Here is a 21,307-nt window from a genome sequence, read left to right on the forward strand (position 1 = left end):
TCATACCAATCAACCATAGGGCAAAACAGAAATTCTCGAATGTGTGTGTAATATACCGATTTTAATTAATTAATTGCATCATGGTAAATTTTAAAAGTTTTTGTTAAACATTATTTTACAAAACAATAAAAAAATGTTATTCTTCCTAAAATGTTATCTTTTGATTATAACTACTGAATGAATAATCGTGGAAGTTATTTATTGAACGTCAATCATTTTTTATATATTATTTAGGTGTAAGTGTGTTTGTTAAACCTCTTATTCATAACTTAGCAAACCTTTGTAAAATTTTGTCTCTTTCTATCAAACATAAATGTCGAAATGACGGACAGGGTCAAAAGATTATCAACAACTTGTTAGACTTGACCAAGGGCCTGACCTCTTTGATAGAGAAAGATAGTCTTATTGCGATTCCTATAAGAGGAAAGAGAAAATAATGCCATGCTTTGTCCTTATCACCGACCGGGCAGTTTTTCATGGTCGGGTTATGGCATCATAGCAAGGAGGCGATGGCGAAATACCGAAATTTATAAGAGTGAATCTGCCATACATGCATGAAACTGTCAATACATGAATATGTCTTTCTCTTACCTGTGGTCGCTCGGTTTTATGTCTATAACTACTTGTATATACTATGTCTATGGACTTGACAGACATTGCTGAAGAAGGCCATTAGACTATATTTGATCCATTTGCAAATATGAACTTATACTATCTGCAGTAGGTATTGCATGAATATGACGTAGTTACGCGACTATGGCGTCATCATAACACATCATATTTTATCGGCTGTTGAACCTGCGCTCTACAAAATATTGAGTCATCGCATATTGTTTGTATGCAAAACTGTTTTAGATTAAATTCTGTAGAAATCAAATAAATAAATAAATGTATTTTTGGGATGTTAGTATATGCAATATACCTGTCTCTGGTCCTAGCAGAGACAGGTATTTAACTAGGAATTGACATGTTTACAGAAATGGTTGTTGGCGTTATCTTAAAAAAATATTAAACATTTTTAAATCTATTTATTACAAAAAAGTGCTTAAGGCAGTTCCATCGGTTTGCCGCTGTCACTGTCACATTTTGCAAGAAAGAACAGGAAAGAACATGCGCGACAAGTGTCAACATTTTTTATATATTGATTTAAACTAACACGATTTTCCCTCATAATTTTAAACTAACACAGGACTTAAACGCGCCATAAATAAACGTAATTAAGTTTTTACGCGATTAAGTCCAATGTTAGTTTAAAATTATGAAACTTTTTTTACTTAACACGTGAAACAAAGGAAAATTGATCCTATTTTCTAAATAATTTGATTTAAATTTCAATGGCTCAGTATGGTGCCCAAGAAGACGAGGCTAGGTAATACTCATGCTTACACCTAGCATCGCAAATCTAAAAGGGGGCTATTACCAAACTGCTCGATAATGAAACCGATAAGTCGAGCGTAATTAAACTGCCGCGACGGGAATTCCGATGCAACTACAGTGAAATTGGATTTGTAATGAGTTGAAATAGATAATACATTCATTCTAGTTTAGTAGTACTTTTATATAGACGGTTAGTTATAAATGCAAGCCAGTTTCAAAATGACATAGAATCATTATTCATAATTATTTGGGCCTATAACATTTTAATAGCAATGCTTCCTGTCGTGTATAACATCAAAGAGGATATAACAAGATAGAGCGGTACTGTCATAGTAAATTTTGTAACCACTGTAAATTTACTGCCATCTATCGACACACTTTAAAACTAAAAATGAAGATTTATAAAAATACGTTAAAATGTATCTAAATATGGATAAATTATTTTTTTATTTGCATTAATTATTTTTATATGATTTTGATCCATGTTCTTTCACTGGTATGCGTTAAAATTATAAATAACAAACGAAACAGTCAACGCCCTCTATACGAGAGTAGGCCAAAACTAGTGGCGCCATCTGATCGAGAATCAAATTTTCGTGATTTTCGAGGCGCGTTTTTTTCTTAGACTGTATCCATTTATTACGGAGTTATATCTATCTTTGATAACATATAAACAAAATGTTTGAGATAAACTCACTATCTATTATCTATCTATTATGTAATGTAGGCATTATTTGTTTTAAACTTTATGGCACAATAAAAAATAAGTACAAATGGCGGACTTAATGCCTTATCCTTTCCAGATGCCTTATTTTTTATTTATACAAAAATATTTAATATTTTCATTTATTGCATAACGCGAGGCACTTCATTCGGTTCTTGTCTGTTTGTCTGATTTAATAGTCTTTTTATTAATTATATAACAAAACCCTTTGACAACCCCCCCAAACATCTTTCGATAATTTGATGATCTTTTTTATTATTATATACATTTTATCTCTGACACCTAGAGACTTTTACATCTCTAAACAATGTTAGTACTTCTGTTGTTTGTATATTTTTTGATTAGCTTTTTTGTGTAATTTGACATTTATATTTATGTAATTGTTTTTTTTTTTAATTTTGCGTTAATTTTATTGTTTGTAAAAATTGACATGTAAAAGTGCCCCTGTGGCCTATTTGCTAAATAAATGTTTGATGTTGATGTTGATTTTGATGTTGCATAGTAGTAGTAAATCACTTGATTGTACAAAAAAAATTGTTAACATGAAATTCATATAAATTTAGGTACAAATGCATTAAATTTAGGTATTTAGGTGCATAGTCGTGAACATAATTACATAATAAGATGTGACAGTTATAATTAATCAATTCATGACATCCTGTTAGGGAACATTACTATCTACCTATTAAATCATTTCATCATAATATCTACCGTAATAAGTGTGTATAAAAATAATCTAATAATAATAATAACGTTTTAAAAGTCAACAAAAGATAAAGAGAATTAATAACATTCCATACATTCAGTTTTTAGCAATAATTTAAAATTTAATGTCACAATAAATTACCAATACTCACACGTACCAAAATTCTCGTTCCGTCGTCCCCTCGTGCCTAAAATCTTATACATTATGTTCCATACGTGGAAAAAAGTAATATATTCTGACATGGTTTAAAATTTTCACCACCCAAATACCTACATCCCCCTGTATTGTGACACGGCCACATATGTGTGTCCCGAATGCGCCTGTAATGAAGGATTCAATCCGGTTGAATAAAAACCGATCATTATGTGTAATGTGAAAGGAACTCGGAAAAGGTTCTACGTTTTTGAAACGAGGCTGTAATGGCTGTAATCAGATTTAGCCGAATTCAGAAATGTGGCATTGTGAAGCGCGCAGTGAGAGAGTAATTACGCGTTTCCATCGATGCAAAAGCGATGCTGAATTAATAAATCGCGACTGCGATCATGAGTTCTAAATTCTACAAGGGGCCACGCCGCGATTCCGTCGTGAGCTCAAAAAACCGGCCAAGTGCGAGTCGGACTCGCGCACCGAGGGTTCAGTACTTTTTAGTATTTATTGTTATAGCGGCAACAGAAATACATCATCTGTGAAAATTTCAACTAGCTATCACGGTTAATGAGATACAGCCTGGTGACAGACGGACAGACGGACAGCGAGGTCTTGGTAATAGGGTCCCGTTTTTACCCTTTGGGTACGGAACCCTAAAAACGGGCGACTGAATCGCTACAAAAAGTCGCCGTCGAGATGATGGACCGTCAAAAAACTAACTCCCAAAATTTGTATGAGTTTAAAATGTTATAGACGTGTGCGTGATTTGCAATGCCATGCAGAGTTATCTTGGTCCGACTCTAGCCTCGTCCTGCCCAATTGAATGTGATTTTTAAAGGACATAATCCATAAATTTTTATACTTTTTTTCTTTGTTTTATTCAACAGTCCTCGTGATTCTGAGTCGAAATAACCATAAAAATAGTGGTTTAAAAAAAATCCTAAGCACTTTTTTCTGAAAACCCCCAGCTAAGGTACGATCAGTCACTCATGAATTGAAAAGCTTAACACCAACAATTTTGAAATGTCTTGAAATAATTAACATTGCCAAATACTGCAGTGACACCCCACTTTTCCCAACCATCTAACCTGTCAATATACAAATGTAAGCCCCCTTAACATATGTAATTATAACTTCTCGCTAATTTGGGGGGTGATGGGCCCAAATAACCCAATAACAAGTAGGGAAAAGCAATAAAAACTTTGCGACACAAGTTAAGTATATATGAGTGTGACGTAATACGTCGGGACGGTAGACAAAATGTGATTTTCTTGGATATTTTTGGTTCATAGATGCAGAAAAAGATACCAGTTTGGTTTGCTGCGGCCAGACACTTTTGTAGAAAACGTAAGAGGGGACTAACACAGAATTATACTTTTTAGTCAAGGGCAATATGAAATATCATTTGATATTTACCAGTCGCTTTTCGGTGAAGGAAAACATCGTGAGGAAACCGGACTAATAACAACCAACAAGGCCCAGTGTCCCCTTTGGGTTGGAAGGTTTGATGGCAGTCGCTTTCGTAACAACTAGTGCCTACGTCAATTCTTGGGATTAGTTTCCAAGAGGATCCCAGGCTCCCATGAACCGTGACAAAATGGCGAGACAACGCGAGGAAGATGATGAATTTCTACCTCATGAAAGTTGAAAGAAAATTACAGTCTGCAATATACATACAACAAAATATCTTATTTAAATTTGAGAAAGATAAAGAGATAAAGATAGTTTATTATTCAAATAGGCATATTACAACGTCAAGTAAAGCTACGCCGGCTCTAACCCTACACCTTTGCCCCGAGAAGATTGAAATTCCCCCTCAATTGGAGGAGGGTATCCCAATATGGGACCGGCATCAAACTCGGCGGGACACATATTTTCAAAACAATTACGAATGCATTACGAGTAAATAAGAAAATTCTTTGAATCTAAATATTCTCTTCTAAGGGCTACTTGCTCGTTCCAGGTTTAGCCGTTTATGCAGGGTTAAACTGTACGGTATAAAGTAGGGTTAAACGGTTAGTTGGCTAACCCTGGAAGCTTGTAGTTACAAAAACATTTCATCATTTAGTTACTAAAACATCACTCAAAACATAACAGCCAACCCAATAACAATTACGACTATTTATCGCCGCATCCGGTGAAAAACGCAACGGAAACGGCAACACTGGCAACTTCCGGTGGCGACAGGAAGCTCGCGTGTCCGCAGTAATGGCGGCTTCCGGACGCACGTCATTAATGGCCGCTGTTTTTTTAAATTGTGTGTGTTGTAGAGAGAAGTAAATAATAAAGACTGGAAGTTGGAAGGCTTGGGTTCCGTACCCAAAGGGTAAAAACGGGGCCCTTATTACTAAGACTCCACTGTCCGTCTGTCCGTCTGGCCGTTTGTCCGTCTGTCTGTCTGTCTGTCACCAGGCTGTATCTCGTGAACCGTGATAGCTAGACAGTTTAAATTTTCACAAATGATGTATTTTTGTTGCCGCTATAACAACAAATACTAAAAAGTACCCGAACCCTCGGTGCGCGAGTCCGACTCGCACTCGGCCGCTTTTTTTATCTTTGTAATCATCGTAAATTAATTAAGCCAGAATGGAATTTTGTCCATTATAAATTATATTTTTTCTAAGTGTACGTAAACAAAAATGGACAAATGTTTTTCAAGCTGTATCATAATTGACACTTTTACTATTGGACATAATTATTTTTCGACATTATGCTGGATAGACAATTTTCCTAGTTGATGTATTTTAAATTGTCATTTTTCTACTTTGACGTATAATTTCGAGTGGACAATTTTCCATTCGTAGGTATCTAATGATAGTAAACCATCTACATAACATGTGATGGAGCAATTAACGTTATTATGAACGCCGCTGTCATTACGAAGAATTAAAATATAATAAAGTTTAAAAATCAAATATCAATTTGCATAAAATATGGTACAAAAGAGAAGACCAGACGATCGTAGTTAGAAAGTGCCTTTTTATCGCTACAAAAAAGAGAGGAATTAGAAGGCCTCAAACAACTTGGATGACGAATGTCCGAAAGGACATGAAGGTGTTGGGACTCCACGAACGTTACGCCCAAGAAAGAAATGAATGGCGTCGCATGATTGGGAAAGCCGACCCCGCGTAACGGGAAAAAGGCGAGGCAGAAGAAGAAGAGGAGGTGCCAAAGTCACCTAGGGCTGGGGCAACCCCTCTTATTTGGAAATTAAATAGAGAAAATATCCGAAATATGATAAACAAATTTATATAAAAATATTGCTATCATAAAATCAAAATAGAGTATAATTAATACTCAACCGACAAAAACCCATCATCATAAGTGGCACTACAGGAAATTGAGTCATTATCTCTAATCATCGAGGAAACGTCGAGCGCGATAAATAGGACGTGTCATTTGTCACCTGTCCACTGCGTGATAAAGTTATTGTGACGATAGTTGATTAGATTAGCTGTGGTAGGTAGATTGGTAGATTCACGCTAATCCGCCGCCAGAAACCCGCTCCCACACATTCGTAGTTTTATTCTCATTTTTAAAAACATGCCTAAGGCATTCACTGCCAGCAACCCGCATACTGTCATAGTAAATTTTGTAACCACAGTAAATTCATTACCGTCTATCGACACACTTTAAAACTAAAAATGAAGTTTTATAAAAATACGATATAATGTATTTAAATATGGATAAATATTTTTTTTATTTGCATAAATTATTTTTATATGTTTTTGTTCTTTCACTGATATGCGTTAAAATTGTTAAAGAACAAACGAAACCGTCAACGCCCTCTATACGAGAGTAGGTAATTTTCGAGGCACGATTTTTCCTTAGACACCATCTATTACGGAGTTATATCTATATTTGATAGAAACTAAGCTTCGTATTAGAACATAAAGAGGTTGAAACTGTTGAAAGCATATTTAGTTCTCAGTACATTATGCATTGTGCGGACAAATATGTATACTAAAACAGCGGATGTAGGTCAAAAGCTTCGCAGGCATTCTCACACACAGCTTGTTAAGCTTACGCTAGGTAGGTAGGTTTTTTTACAATACCTAAAACCAGCAAAGATTTTCCGGAAAACAATAGCCAACAATCAGTAGAAAAAATATCTTCTGGTAACCCTAAGTTCCGTCGTTAGAACAATCGTATAACCCTTTTCCAGGCCGCACCAACCTATAAGGTTCGTCCAAAAAAATCAAATTTATTCCAATATCCAGCTTTGATGATTAATTTTAAGACAAGGCACATTTTTGGCAAATCCAATCTAAGTTGAACCTTAAATCGGATTGCTAAGAGAAATTCCTGGTAAAATATCTGAAAAGGGTTTAAGTTACGCTGCATCATATTCATATTACACTTATTATATTTATTAGTGTTCTGTGTAATCATGACCCAGTTTTTATAATAGGATGGTATTACAACATATTTTTCAACGCAAATAGGTTTTACATTTTCCCCGGCTAGATAAACTTTTGACCTAATGAAATGAATTATAGGACATAGGATATTCTTCTTACACAGATTAACTAAGTCCCATGGTTAAGCCCAAGGAGGCTTGTGTTATGGGTACTCAGACAACGATATATATAATATATAAATACTTAAATACATAGAAAAACACCCATGACTCAGGAACAAATATCTGTGATCTACACACAAATTAATGCCCTTACCGGGATTCGAACCCAGGACCATTAGCTTCACAGGCAGGGTCACTACTCACTAGGCCAGACCGGTCGCCAAATAATCTTTATTTCAGACAACTAGTGGCCTATAAACAAATACGTTAAAACCAGGTTAAAACTAGAATACATATACTAAAAATATATTTAATTTTAATTTTAATTTAAACAAAACACTACAAATCACATTATGGCTGCGATGCAATACGTAACCCCGCAGGGTTTGCACGACGGATCTGAAATGTATGGGAAGATCCGCGGATCCGCATCCAGATCCGGATAATTTTATAAATGTCGGATCCGGATTGCAAACCCTACCCGCAGTATCAGGGAGTCTAATGATTAGAAAGAGGAAACAATGATAGAGACACCTCTGTTAACTATATTGAATTTTAAAATAATTAAAAATATAAATATTATAGGGACATTCTTACACAAATTGACTAAGTCCCACGGTAAGCTCAAGAAGGCTTGTGTTGTGGGTACTCAGACAACGATATATATAATATACACATACTTAAATACATACATAGAAAACATGACTCAGGAACAAATATACACGGTAAAAAAAATTGACTGTTTCATACATTTTGGCTGGTCCATTTTCTATGGGAGAGTAAAAATTTTTTCGCGATTTTGTGGTTGGTCCCATAGTAAAAGCTGCTCAGTATAATCCCAAAACCTCCCTGGCAACGGAAATAAAAATATGAAAACGGATTATATCGCGTATATTGAATTTATAATACATCCCAATACCCATAATCCCATATAATTCAATATACGCGATATAATCCGTTTTCATATTTTTATTTCATGTTTAAGTTTAATCAAACTTGGGTTTAAAATTAGTAGTTTATAAGCATTTAGGGCATTAATTTTGATTACACACGCAATAAAACGTCATTTTCGACTACTACTACTAAGTACTACTTTTTCAAAGATGTTCGAAATTTGAATCTCATTATTAAATCGATATCGACGCTATTATAACACAATAATAACATTTTCACAGATAGGAAATTTGTTTTAACAAAACAGTCTATCTTTATGTTGGCATTAATTTGCGGGTTTTGATCGCATCATAGATGTTTTTTTGTTTATTAAAGATAAGGATAGTTTATTATTCAAGAGCGCATATTACAATGCACTTATGAACGTCAAAAAAAGCTACGCCGGCTCTAACCCTACACCTCTGCCTCGAGAAGATTTAAATAGGAGAAGGGTATCCCAATATGGGACCGGCAACAAACTCGGCGGGACATATCTTTTCAAAACATGTATTTATTAACACAAAGCAAATTACATTCTAAGTTATGACAGCGAACAAAGCCCCCTAAGGCTTAACAGCCGCTGTGATATATCTTATCATAGGGGATGGCATATTATTGTGTGTAGATAAAATACAACACGATATCGAACCACACGAAAAAGCATACCCAACCAATAAACGTAAAAGTTAAAGACGATATAACTTCGGTTAACAATCCCAATTCAATTTTAAGAATACAAATGTAATGGCAGCTGTGCGAGCGGGACGTGCAGAGAGGGACGGAAAACAATTTTTCCCACGTCATTTAAGACGGGGGTGCGGAAAGACGGCCGCCACAGAATACAATATTGCCTGAGAATAATTGATATTTAATAAATATATTATTATTATTTTTTATATTTAATAATTGATATTTTATCAATTTATTATTATGATCAATCAAATAAATTTTAATGTCAAGATTTATTTATTAAGTATGTATTAATTTTATTATAATTTTATTTTAATTCTTATTATAATTGTAACTGTTGTTTTATTGTGTTATGATTAATATGTATATGGACCAATGTTGTTTGCAATAAATGATATATAATAATAATAAAAACATTTTTGGCGAAGATCGTCTGTTGTTTATTACCTCTACTAAACTTGTGTTACTGTTTTGTTTCATCTATGCAATAAAGAGTTTTCTTCTTCTTCCTCGCGTTATCCCGGCATTTTGCCACGGCTCAAATTTGGCGGCGGCATTTTGCCTGGGGTCCGCTTGACAAATAATCCCAAGAATTGACGCAGGCACTAGTTTTTACGAAAGCGACTGCCATCTGACCTTCCAACCCAGAGGGGAAATAGTCCTTATTGGGGATTAGTTCGGTTTCCTCACGATGTTTTTGCTTCACCGAAAAACAACTGGTAAATATCAAATGATATTTCGTACATAAGTTCAGAAAAACTCATTGGTACGAGCTATAAAGTTTTATTTTTACAATTTGTATGGCAACCTGCCTACAAAGTGAGTCGCAGAAGCGCTAGCGATTCCGTCGCGAAAATACATCAAGAAAACGATCTCGCACTTACACCGACTGAAATAAATTCGAATCAGACTTGAAAATTTGACCTGCGGCGGTATCATGGTCGCATTCTTATCACCTGCCATGTCATGCGTCACTCTCGCACTTAGGGTAGGGTAGGAAACAGTGGCTCAGCTCGAACAGTAGCTCAATCGCCCCAATATCGCCTCTATCATGTTGGAATTGGGTTGAGTGAGCCACTGTACCCGGCAATTTTTTTCCGAACCACTGTTTCCTACCTACCCTACATACTTGTTAGAACGTGACAGGCATGAAGACAGATGATAAAAAACCGGACAAGTGCGAGTCGGACTCGCGCACCGAGGGTTCCGTACTTTTTAGTATTTGTTGTTATAGCGGCAACAGAAATACATCATCTGTGAAAATTTCAACTGTCTAGCTATCACGGATCATGAGATACAGCCTGGTGACAGACAGACGGACAGACAGCCAGACGGACAGCGGAGTCTTAGTAATAGGGTCCCGTTTTTACCCTTTGGGTACGGAACCCTAAAAATCAACTATCGTAGCCCTACCTGCTGTATAGGAGAACACTTTATACGAAAGCGGTTTGGCTGGAGCAGAAATGGAGACCTCGCCTTTTCAAAAAAAAAAATATTCAAACGATTTGACGGATAACAAGACTTTGAAAAAGCCTCTGTACAAACACCAAAAAGGTCAACTACAAAGTAGTTTTCGCGTAAGTGTTTATTCTATGCATATAAGATTCAAAATCGCTTAACTTTTGTGTTCCTGAGCTCAGTTTACCACGTTAAGAAGTGGTTGTACTAGACCTTATTACACTTGATATAGAGTAGAAATTGCCACTTTTATGTATGTTTTGTAACTTGGTGAAATGTTGTTTGGTTAGGCCGGATAAATTTGAGAGAACGACTTTTTGAAGGGATATAACACGCCCCGGCTAGCTTCTAGTGTAAACTTATACAAAAACACGGTTTTAGGGTTAGAATTTTAGTTACCTATATAACAACAATACTATATAAGTACTATATAAGTTAACAATGTGACCCCATCTTGAAGTCACCCCATTTTACGGTGTAAGTACGTACGTACGTAGCGTTTAATTTTCCACAACATCCACTTCTAACAAAACCTACGTTTGTCAGCTTATAGACGCGTCTAGAAGTGACAGTTAAAATAAGTTGAAATACTCACGGTCCAATTCGACAATGCTTATAAGATGTCACAGCGATACGATACCGATATGTCAGCTCGTTGTCGTATCGCTATGATATCTTATAAGCATTGTTCGAATTGGGCCGTCAGTAGCAAACTGTGCGTGGCATTCGCAACAGCAACACTACTGACCGTAGACAAATTCACGCCAACGACCCGCTAGGCGGGTCCTCACTCCGTAGGTGCTTTTTAATTACAATACAATAAATCGCTTCGGTGTAATAAGTGGCCACATTAAAATGTAGAAGCGGCAGGAAGCTCGGATGAGATTTAATTTCCTAAAGGCTGGATCGGCCTTTAAGAGAGCGCCACAGTTGATAATGTACAGTGGAATAATTCGCGACCAAACAAAATCATATTATTATCAGACGGCGGAATTGCTAATGGCAAAAATCAAACGTTAATAGAGTTGGAACGTTGAATTTTATTGACTTTTCAGCTATCGATAAGTTCAGTCACCTGACTTTAACATTAACCTCTTTGATTAGCTAGTTAACCATTTTTTTAGGTACTTACGAAATATTTATTTAAAAACTCACCTACTGTATCTATCTCCACTGCATCTCGATACAGTTAACTGGTTTCGTGAAATCCTCGGCGTGGGCTTACCTGAAATGGAAACATACCATTAATACCCACTTACTTACCTGTAATAGTAGATTGTGTCTCAAGGGAGCAAAATTACATATTTACGGCGAGGGCGTACAATTAAATTCTAAACGAAACGAAGGATTCTATAATAGAATCCCGAGAGTAGCGAGGGATTCTAAAGTAGAATCCTGAGCGTAGTGGGGATTCAAGTGTGTTACGCCCAAGATGGAAATAACTTTGCTACCATGTGACACATATTGCTTTTCACATCACCTATGAGGTAATTATAATGTTTAAAAATATTATTTTAACTAAAAAAATAATGCGCAAAAAAATGTAAAAATAGTGTCCTAGAACAGAAAAGTGTTACTTTAATCCCTCCTAGCAAGGAAGAAAAGTGCCACTTTGATCCCTCCTAGCAGGGAAGAAAAAGCCCTTTTTCGAATTGGTGATGTGAAAAAACATTTTAGTCATATTATTATATTACTATTGGAGATCATACTGAAAAATGGCGTCTCTTATATTTAGTAACGTAAAATAAAACACATGTAGTTTTGGGCCGGCTGCACCAACCACCATTTTATCGACGGACTAATCGACGCCACTCTGCATTAAACTACGAAATCCATACTAATATTATAAATGCGAGTCTGTCTGTCTGTCTGTTACCTCTTCACGCTTAAACCGCTAAACCGATTTAGTTGAAATTTGGCATAGAGATTCAGTCCCGGGGAAGAACAAAAGATAGTTTTTAAGTCGGAAATCATCCCTAAAGAGAGTGGAAAGGGGGGGTGAAATTGAGAGATTTAATGAATTGCCTGATAATTGATGTCAAGCAATGAAACTTATGCTCTTGAATGATTGCTATTATACTTTATCCAGGCGCTATACTTAATTACTCTAGTTGCTGTTACTGATTCCACGCAGACGAAGTCGCGGGCAAAATCTAGTTTACTATTCAAACAAATTAATAGAATGTGCGAACATTTAAACTGTGATAGGCCTTTTACAGGCAGGAACTTTCGTTTGCCTAAATTGAATACCGTAAAATGGGGTGAGTAGGAGCAAAACTGACATTCGAACCTCGATAACATTCAATTTTTTCATGTGCAAACTGAATGGTGTATATAATAAGTGTTCCAGAAGTTTGTGTTTTATTTTGGGTAGTTCTATTTCATTTGACATTAAACAGGAAATCCCACCTCACCCCGTAGTCCCTCGTAATTGGGGTGAGATGGGTTTTCATACAAAGGTGATTTTGGAAGATTGTTGGATGGTTTTTTTTAATTATGAGTATTACTATAGCTCCATTTTAAATTGGAATACATTTTTTTAGTAGTAGCCTTAAAATCCCATCTCACGCCCCTTTCATCCCTTCTCTCCCCATTCATAACTCAACTCTCCCCGCGAACCCTAGTCACCCCATTTTACGGTAATTAAGATAATGATTTACCTTTGTGCTTATATGAAACCAATCCATAGTATAATGAGCCATACACATATATCTGATACCACTAGTTATCACCAATCATAATCGATCGCAATCACTTAAATTATAACCAATCAAGATCAAAGGGACCAGAATGAATGCTCAGAAATCACGACGCCTATTCTGTTGCCACAAATTGATATGGTACCCTTTTCTAGGGTTCCGTACCCAAAGGTTGAAAACGGTACCCTATTACTAAGACTCCCCTGTCCGTCTGTCTGTATGTCTGTCTCTCCGTCTGTCTGTCACCAGGCTGTATCTAAACCATAATAGCTAGACAGTTGAGATTTTCACAGATGATGTATTTCTGTTGCCGCTATAACAACAAATACTAAAAACAGAATAAAATAAATTTTTAAGTGGGGCTCCCATAAACGTGATTTTTTTGCCATTTTTTTGCGTAATGGTACGGAACCCTTCGTGCGCGAGTCTGACTCGCACTTAGCCGGTTTTTATGATTAGGGAGGCAAACGAACAGAAAAAACATTTTATTCTATATGCGGCAACAGAAATACATCATCTGTGAAAATTTCAACTGTCTAACTGTCACGGTTCATGAGATACAGCCTGGTGATAGACAGACAGACAGAGGAGTCTTAGTAATAAGGTCCCGTTTTAACCCTTTGGCTACGGAACCCTAAAAAGATAAAACCATATCAAATTGTGAAGTTAAGAATCGGCTTCCGTGCTCGCTCAATTAGAGCAATTTGTCGCTATGCTTAATAACAAGCCAATTATATGGAGCATCTGAGATGAGCTGAATGTTTTGGTTTAATATTCATAGATATTAATTATGATAGTCGGGTACACTCGGCTGGAATTGCGGTTGAGTTTTGTGTTGGGAGGCTAGAAAAAGGACTAGTTTGAAACATTGAGGGCAACCAATATCAAGAATGTGTTCTACTTGATATATTATGGAATCGTTTTATAATATGTGTATTAAGATATTTTTATCTTAGACCTGCTTCATGAAAATAGTCATTTGTGCAACAAGAGAGGAAAGGTGGTTTTTCTTGCGAGTGTTTATTTTGAGTCCCGAGAAAGCGAAAGATTCTATAATTGAATCACGAGCGAAGCGAGTGATTCTAAGTTAGAATCTTGAGCGTAGCGAGGGACTCAAAAACACGAGATGTAAAATAACTTTGCTCTCGTGTTGCACACATAATTTTTCACCTCAGTAGTGAGAACATATTAGGTTAAAATGTATTTATAATTACACAGAATAATACAGAAACAAAAAAAAAAAAAATTGTAATAAAAGTATGAAGTGGCAGTTCATGGCCTCCACTAAATTAAAAATCTACTTTGTTTCAAAAGTAGGCTTGATCGAGCTGCTGAGGTGAAAAAACAATACCACAACGATTTAAAAAATCTTACGTCGATCGATCTAACCCCCGAACAAACAAAGCTTGTTCTTTGGATACTAAACTATGATATGTGTTGTTCTCAAGTAAAAGGTACCACATTGTTATCGATTAAAATATATCGATATAATATAATTATCGATTAAAATTTACGAAATATAATTAGATTGTTACATGATCATTATGTTATACATATTTTAATGGTTAATAAAAAAAGCAATATTAGGTTAGTTTTTATTTGTACATAGCTAAAATCATTATGTTTTTGTATCAAAGAATTCAGAAAATAAATATAGCACCATCCATGCCTGGGCTAATTATCCGGTATTTATCGGATAATTATCGGATAATTATAGCGATAATTATCAAAGACTGTAATTATCTGGATACTTTCGAACCCTGAACTTAATAAAACACTACCAATGCTATCATATTGTACCTGTCACACGATGTTATATACTCTGTTACATTATTTATAGAATAGAACAGAATAGAAGATGCTTTATTCAAAAACATCTTCCTCACGTTATCCCGGCATTTTGCCACGGCTCATGGGAGCCTCGGGTCCGCTTGACAACTAATCCTAAGAATTGGCGTAGGCACTAGTTTTTACGAAAGCGATTGCCATCTGACCTTCCAACCCAGAGGGGGAAACTAGGCCTTGTTAGGATTAGTCCGGTTTCCTCACGATGTTTTCCTTCACCGAAAAGCGACTGATATAAATATCAAATGATATTCCGTACATAAGTTCCGAAAAACTCATTGGTACGAGCCGGGGGTTTGAACCCGCGACCTGCTTTATTCAAAAACGCTTAATTTAAACTTAACTAATGACGCTAACATAGATTGCTGGTTATAAAGCGTTCCTGAAATGGTCTCCACTCAGCTTCATGTCAAGCAACCTTTGAGGCCCCCGACGCTCTTCATCCGTGAAAACCTTTCCGAGAGAGCGCAACAAATACAACTTAAATATATTATAACAGCTATACAAATCAAATATAAAAAAAATATAATACTACAGCTATACAAATTAAATACAAAAATTAAATATTTCTAGTAGATAAACAAATTAGATCTTAAACCAAGCGCTGAACGAAAATATATTATATCTGAAACTCAAACTAATACTTACTCGATAAAGTGAATTACGAAACACCTCAGCCAGCTAATACAATTACCCCGTTTTCGGGGTGATTACCCCGCTCGGGTAATTTCCCGAGGGCGCTGATTATAACCTTAGGTTTGTGTAATATGATAAGGATTGGCGGCTGCTGGTTGAAGGATGTGACGTGACTGGATTATGCGTAGGTGTAACGTCCCTTTGGTATTAAATAATATGTAGGAAAAAATGTTATCATTAAAAAAACCTTTGTTTTTTAGGGTTCCATACCCAAAGGGTAAATACGGGACCCTATTACTAAGACTCCGCTGTCCGTCTGTCCGTCTGACCGTCTGTTCGTCTGTCCGTCTGTCCGTCTGTCCGTCTGTCCGTCTGTCCGTCTATCCGTCTGTCCGTCTCTCCGTCTGTCCGTCTGTCTGTCTGTCCGTCTGTCTGTTGAAATTTTCACAGATGATGTACTTCTGTTGCCGCTATAACAACAAATACTAAAAAGTACGGAACCCTCGGTGCGCGAGTCCGACTCGCACTTGGCCGGTTTTTTTATTCTTCTTATACTTTAATATTGTATTTTTTAATCATCCAAATAATTTCATACACTATTGGATGACTGTATTCTTTTACATCGTTTTATAAAGTATTCATATTTAATACAAACGAAAAAATGCTGATTAAGGCCAGGATTACACTTGTAAGTTTTACTTACGTAAATAGGGACACAGCTATACTACAGAATGAGATATGAATAACGTTTTGTCATTCTAGCAAATAGCTTTGTCCCTACTTACGTAAGTAAAACTTGCAAGTGTAATCCTGGCCTTACAAACAAAATTACTTACAATAAAATTACATTGCTTTATTACGTCCCGTACGGGGATGGGAGTCCTTAAAGGGGCCCACTGACTATCAGTCCGCCGGACGATATCGGCCTGTCAGTTGTTCGGGACTGTCAAATTTTTGTTCTAACTTACAGGCCGATATCGTCCGGCGGACTGATAGTCAGTGGGCCCCTTAAAAGGACCCCGCAGCAAACATAGGGAAAAAGTGGTTTAAGTCAAATCTCACGATAGTATAATGTGGATTTCAGTCTCTTATTTGTTTTTATAAGGGCACAAATATCAGAAGTATACTTTCAAAAATAATAAAGTTCATTTTCACGTTGGCTACGCGGCCAGAGGGGTTGCAAGTGCATTGTCGGCATGGATGGGAGTACGCTCTTTTCTAGAAGGTTTGAACGTCGTATCGGTCCGCCGGAAATATCACAAATACCTAACCACATCATACCATAAATAATCTTATCATAAATACCTGCCTCTTTTAGAAATATCCTGTCGAAAACTGAATATTTAGTTCGACCAAAAAACGGCTAATGATCATTGATCCCATATCGTAACTTCTTCCAAATTATCAACTTATTATTGTGAATATTAATTTTATTTTTATTTTATTCTTAAGAATTTGAATGACTTGTAAAATGTATTTTATTTTTACCAATAAAGATCTGTATAACTGTATATCTGTATCTGTAATTTGTTTTTTGAGATTTTGTAGTACTTAAAACCGTCTGCTTAGATTACGGGGTGATTTCGTATGTAAGCTGAAATTGGGGGATTTCCAACGAAACCCCGGTTTTAGAGGGGATTAAGCTACAAAATCGGGTTTTGATGGAAAACATATCATTAGATATACAAATTAGACACGTGTAGCAAGATTTATGTATCGATGAATTCAAGAAAGATTTATATTCTGATGGGAACTGGTGATAGAAATGGTAATTTGGAGATTAAGCTGATTTATTGATAACTCAGGACATTTGTTTCTCCTTGTAGATAAATCCTCGTTCTAGTTTAGGTAACAAATAAGAGATTTATGTTAAAAGCGATTGCTGATAGATTAGAAAACCATTTTGGATCTAATTTGAGAAGAGATTTTACAAAATGATTATCGGAAATTTACTCAATATCCCAGTATGGCACTGTTACGATCGGTTAATTTAAGAGGCCGGTGTCGATTTTAGTCGCAAAAATGTAAAATTGATAGATTTAGTCCGTGAAATTTTACACCTTTTGTTACCTAATTTAAATAACAAGTACTGGTTTCTATTAGCACGTCTTCTTATCATTTTTTTTGAAAACAGACTCACTAAATTAGTAATGTTTTCTTTTCTGATGGACGTTTAGGTAAACGCGCATAAAGTACTGATTTTGTCGCTCTTATTTGTAAATTTCATAAAGTTTGGACTGCTAAACATAGTAATTTTGTATTACACATATCCTGTACTTGACGCTTATCAGACTACATTTTTATTATTATGACTTTGAAGTAGTGTAAATGAAAGTTAGACGGAATCAATTTTCTCCAGAAATTACTTCAAAACAAGTGACAATTTCTCTGAAAATCGACTTAATTTTAACGTAATTTTGATACTTAAACAATCTACAACATTTGCTGAAACTATTCTTATACATAAATTTCTATTATTTACCACCATGATTTTTTGATGAATTTTTAAAAACTGCCCCTTCTCTTCATGCATTACCGGTGACGCACGCTCGCGACCTTATTATTAAAAGGCAAGATGAGAAGACGTGCTAATAGAAATCAATACTTGTTATTTAGATACTTATTACGTAACAAAACGTGTATAATTTCAACGACTAAATCTATCAATTTTACATTTTTGCTCCAAATCGACTACGGCCTCTTAATATCCTACTCGCGAACGTTAGTTCAACCGAACGTACAGACCAATTCGAGTTTTATCTGTTTCCTGTTTATAAGGTTTGTAGGTACCTATTAAATATGAATACGTTATAAAACGATGTAAAAGTATCTTGCATCAATAGATGCAATAATGTATGAAATTGTTTGGATGATTTAAAAATACAATATTGAGTTAGAAGAATAAAAAAACAGCAGTTTTTTTTATAATAACTTTTTGTCCTACATATTATTTAACCCATTTTATTTCCGAATTCAAAAGCGAAATTCCAAACCATAATATCCACATTAAACTAAAAGCCATAACCTATTTATTTATTATTGGAACAAGAAACAAATTCCTTCGCTAATTATTACAAACGAGAATAATTATAACGAATGGTAACATTTCAATTTACTTTGCCATAAATTTCGGGCTAAACAAAACTCAAAGATATCTTTATCTTATCTTTAGTCCAGTCAATGAGGTTACTCCATATGATGATGATGATGCTCTCCTGACCGATTTCGGCCACAGCGACTGTGTGCTCTGGAGTAGGCAATTTTTAATTCGCGTATGAATTGTATTTAAGGTAAGATAATAATTTATTTGATAAAACACGAGTTAAAGTGTAAAATGCTGATTCAAATTCAATTATTTACATGTCTGACTGGAATATCAGCATTCAAACTACACACAAAAATCATTAATGACATAAAAACAATGTTTTATTAAATAAAATTCTAAAAACTATTGGAACGTGTTCTGTTATCGATTCTAAGTATCCCCAGCCAATTTTTTTTCGAATATCTTCCATGTACAGACTTTCGACCCTCTTCCGTTTTATTATATATATAGATAATAAATACTTGCGAATTATGTTTTCTACGAATGTCTATTTATGTAGCAGAATTATCACTTCTAAAATTAACCCCGTTGACTGGTGTAAATAAGGCCCGCTAAAGCCTTGGCCGATTTAGAAAAGGTCGTTAAGGTTAAGTGAACATTAGGGCTTCTGTTTAAATTTAACTTAAGATTTATCCCCTACTTTACCTCCAATTAAAATTAAGCCTTTTATACAATAAGGATTAGATCGAAATTACGTCTTGTATCAAAATTGGGTTTAACCTTTAGTCCGTCCGACCAACTTCAAAAGAACAAAAACTGGCCAAGAGTATGTAGGGCAATGCTCAGTGTAGGGTTCCGTAGGTACCCGTCCGTCAAAATATTTTTTTTGCAAAAACTCATAAAAGGCTCAACCGGTCATGTTTGCTATAGTTTTCCTTGAAAGTCTTTACTAAGCTTTACTTAACCTCTAACCGCCCAGAAATAAAAACTTGCCAAGACAAATGCAACTTAGATTTCTCAATATGAAGATTTAAAATACAATGGACAGGGGACCTTTTTAAAGGCGTCTGGGTAGCTAGAGGTTAAACGATTTATGTTCATATTTTATGGACCCATAGTTCAAAAGTTAGGGAGGGGCACAATCTTTTTTCTTTCAGCGATTGTTTCCGAAAAAATTATGATTATCAAAAAATGGTTCATAAAGACCTATATTCGTTTTGAAAGACCTATCCAATGACACCCCACACTATAGGGTTAAACTGCAAAAAAAAATCATCCCCACTTTTCGTGTTAGCTACCCTAGAAAAAATTGTTTTCTAATTTTTATTTTACGACTTTGTCGGCGTAACTGATTTGTATATCCATGCCTAATGTCCGCTTTCTAGCACTAACGATCACGGACCAAAGCCGCGGACGGACAGACAGACGGATATGGTGAAACTATAAGGGTTCCTAGGTGATTACGGAACCCTAAAAATTTGGGGCATTATTAAATACGTCATATTTTATATAAATTTGAGATTAATAACGAAATTGGCGTACTTTGCCAATTGTTAATGTCATGCAGAGTTAGCTTGGTCCTACTCCAGGATACGTACATAAATGATGTATGTAAGTTTCCTAATTACATACAGTAGCGGCAAAAAAATTATCATATTCTTATTTTAGAATAGGATAGAATAGTAAGTAAGTAAGTAAGTAAGTAAATATTCTTTATTGCACCAAAATTATACATTTTACATACATGTAAAACTACAAAGAAATATTTAAAGAAAAAATAGAACCAGGTAACAACAGGCGGTCTTATCGCTAAAAAGCGATCTCTTCCAGACAACCAAAGAATAGAATAGTTTTTATTTTCTTGCAGCAGGTATTCATTCGAAAATTCGAGAAATTAGATTTTAATCATATAAAGAATAATTATATCATCGTCACGACCATATATATATGTATACTTACGTCCCACAGCAACGGGCAGCCACGTTAGCACAATGCGGATTGGGGACTTCACACACACCAATTAATTTCTTATGTGAAAACACTCAAATGCGGATCTTACCAACAATAAAACCCAGATGGATCGATTCTTCACCCTCCTTAGCCTCTGGTTTGAAAATTAAATCGAATCATTAGGTACTTTACAATTAAATACCCACCGGGCTGTCATGAAAACTCGGTAAAACTAATTATTTTAAAAATGTAACCTAGTTTGAGCGCATTGTCCTTTTCATACGTCCCTATATTAAATATATTAAATATATTATCCCTATATTGTAAAATTCATCGAAATCGCTAGCCGTTTTTGAGAAATTACCGAAAAAAAAATGCACATGTACCTATCTCAAAAAATATCATAGGTAGATTATTTTCCGTAGATTATTTTCCGGTAGATTATTTTCCGCTACCTACTACTGTACATACAATAGGGTTGTTTCCACATGTTGAATTTTATAACAAAATCTAGTTAAATAGATAGAAAATGAGCAATTGGAAACTGAAAAAAAAAATTAGAATAATAAATAAA

General features: G+C 35.3%; 1 protein-coding gene across 1 annotated transcript in view; it reads right to left on the minus strand.

Moving 5' to 3' along the window:
- Nucleotides 1-21,307, minus strand: part of LOC134750580 (alpha-2C adrenergic receptor) — a 661,861-nt gene that overhangs the window by 275,174 nt on the left and 365,380 nt on the right. The window lies entirely within an intron of this gene.

This window comes from Cydia strobilella, chromosome 20 (genome assembly GCF_947568885.1).
Source record: "Cydia strobilella chromosome 20, ilCydStro3.1, whole genome shotgun sequence".
NCBI classification, from domain to species: Eukaryota; Metazoa; Arthropoda; class Insecta; order Lepidoptera; family Tortricidae; genus Cydia; species Cydia strobilella.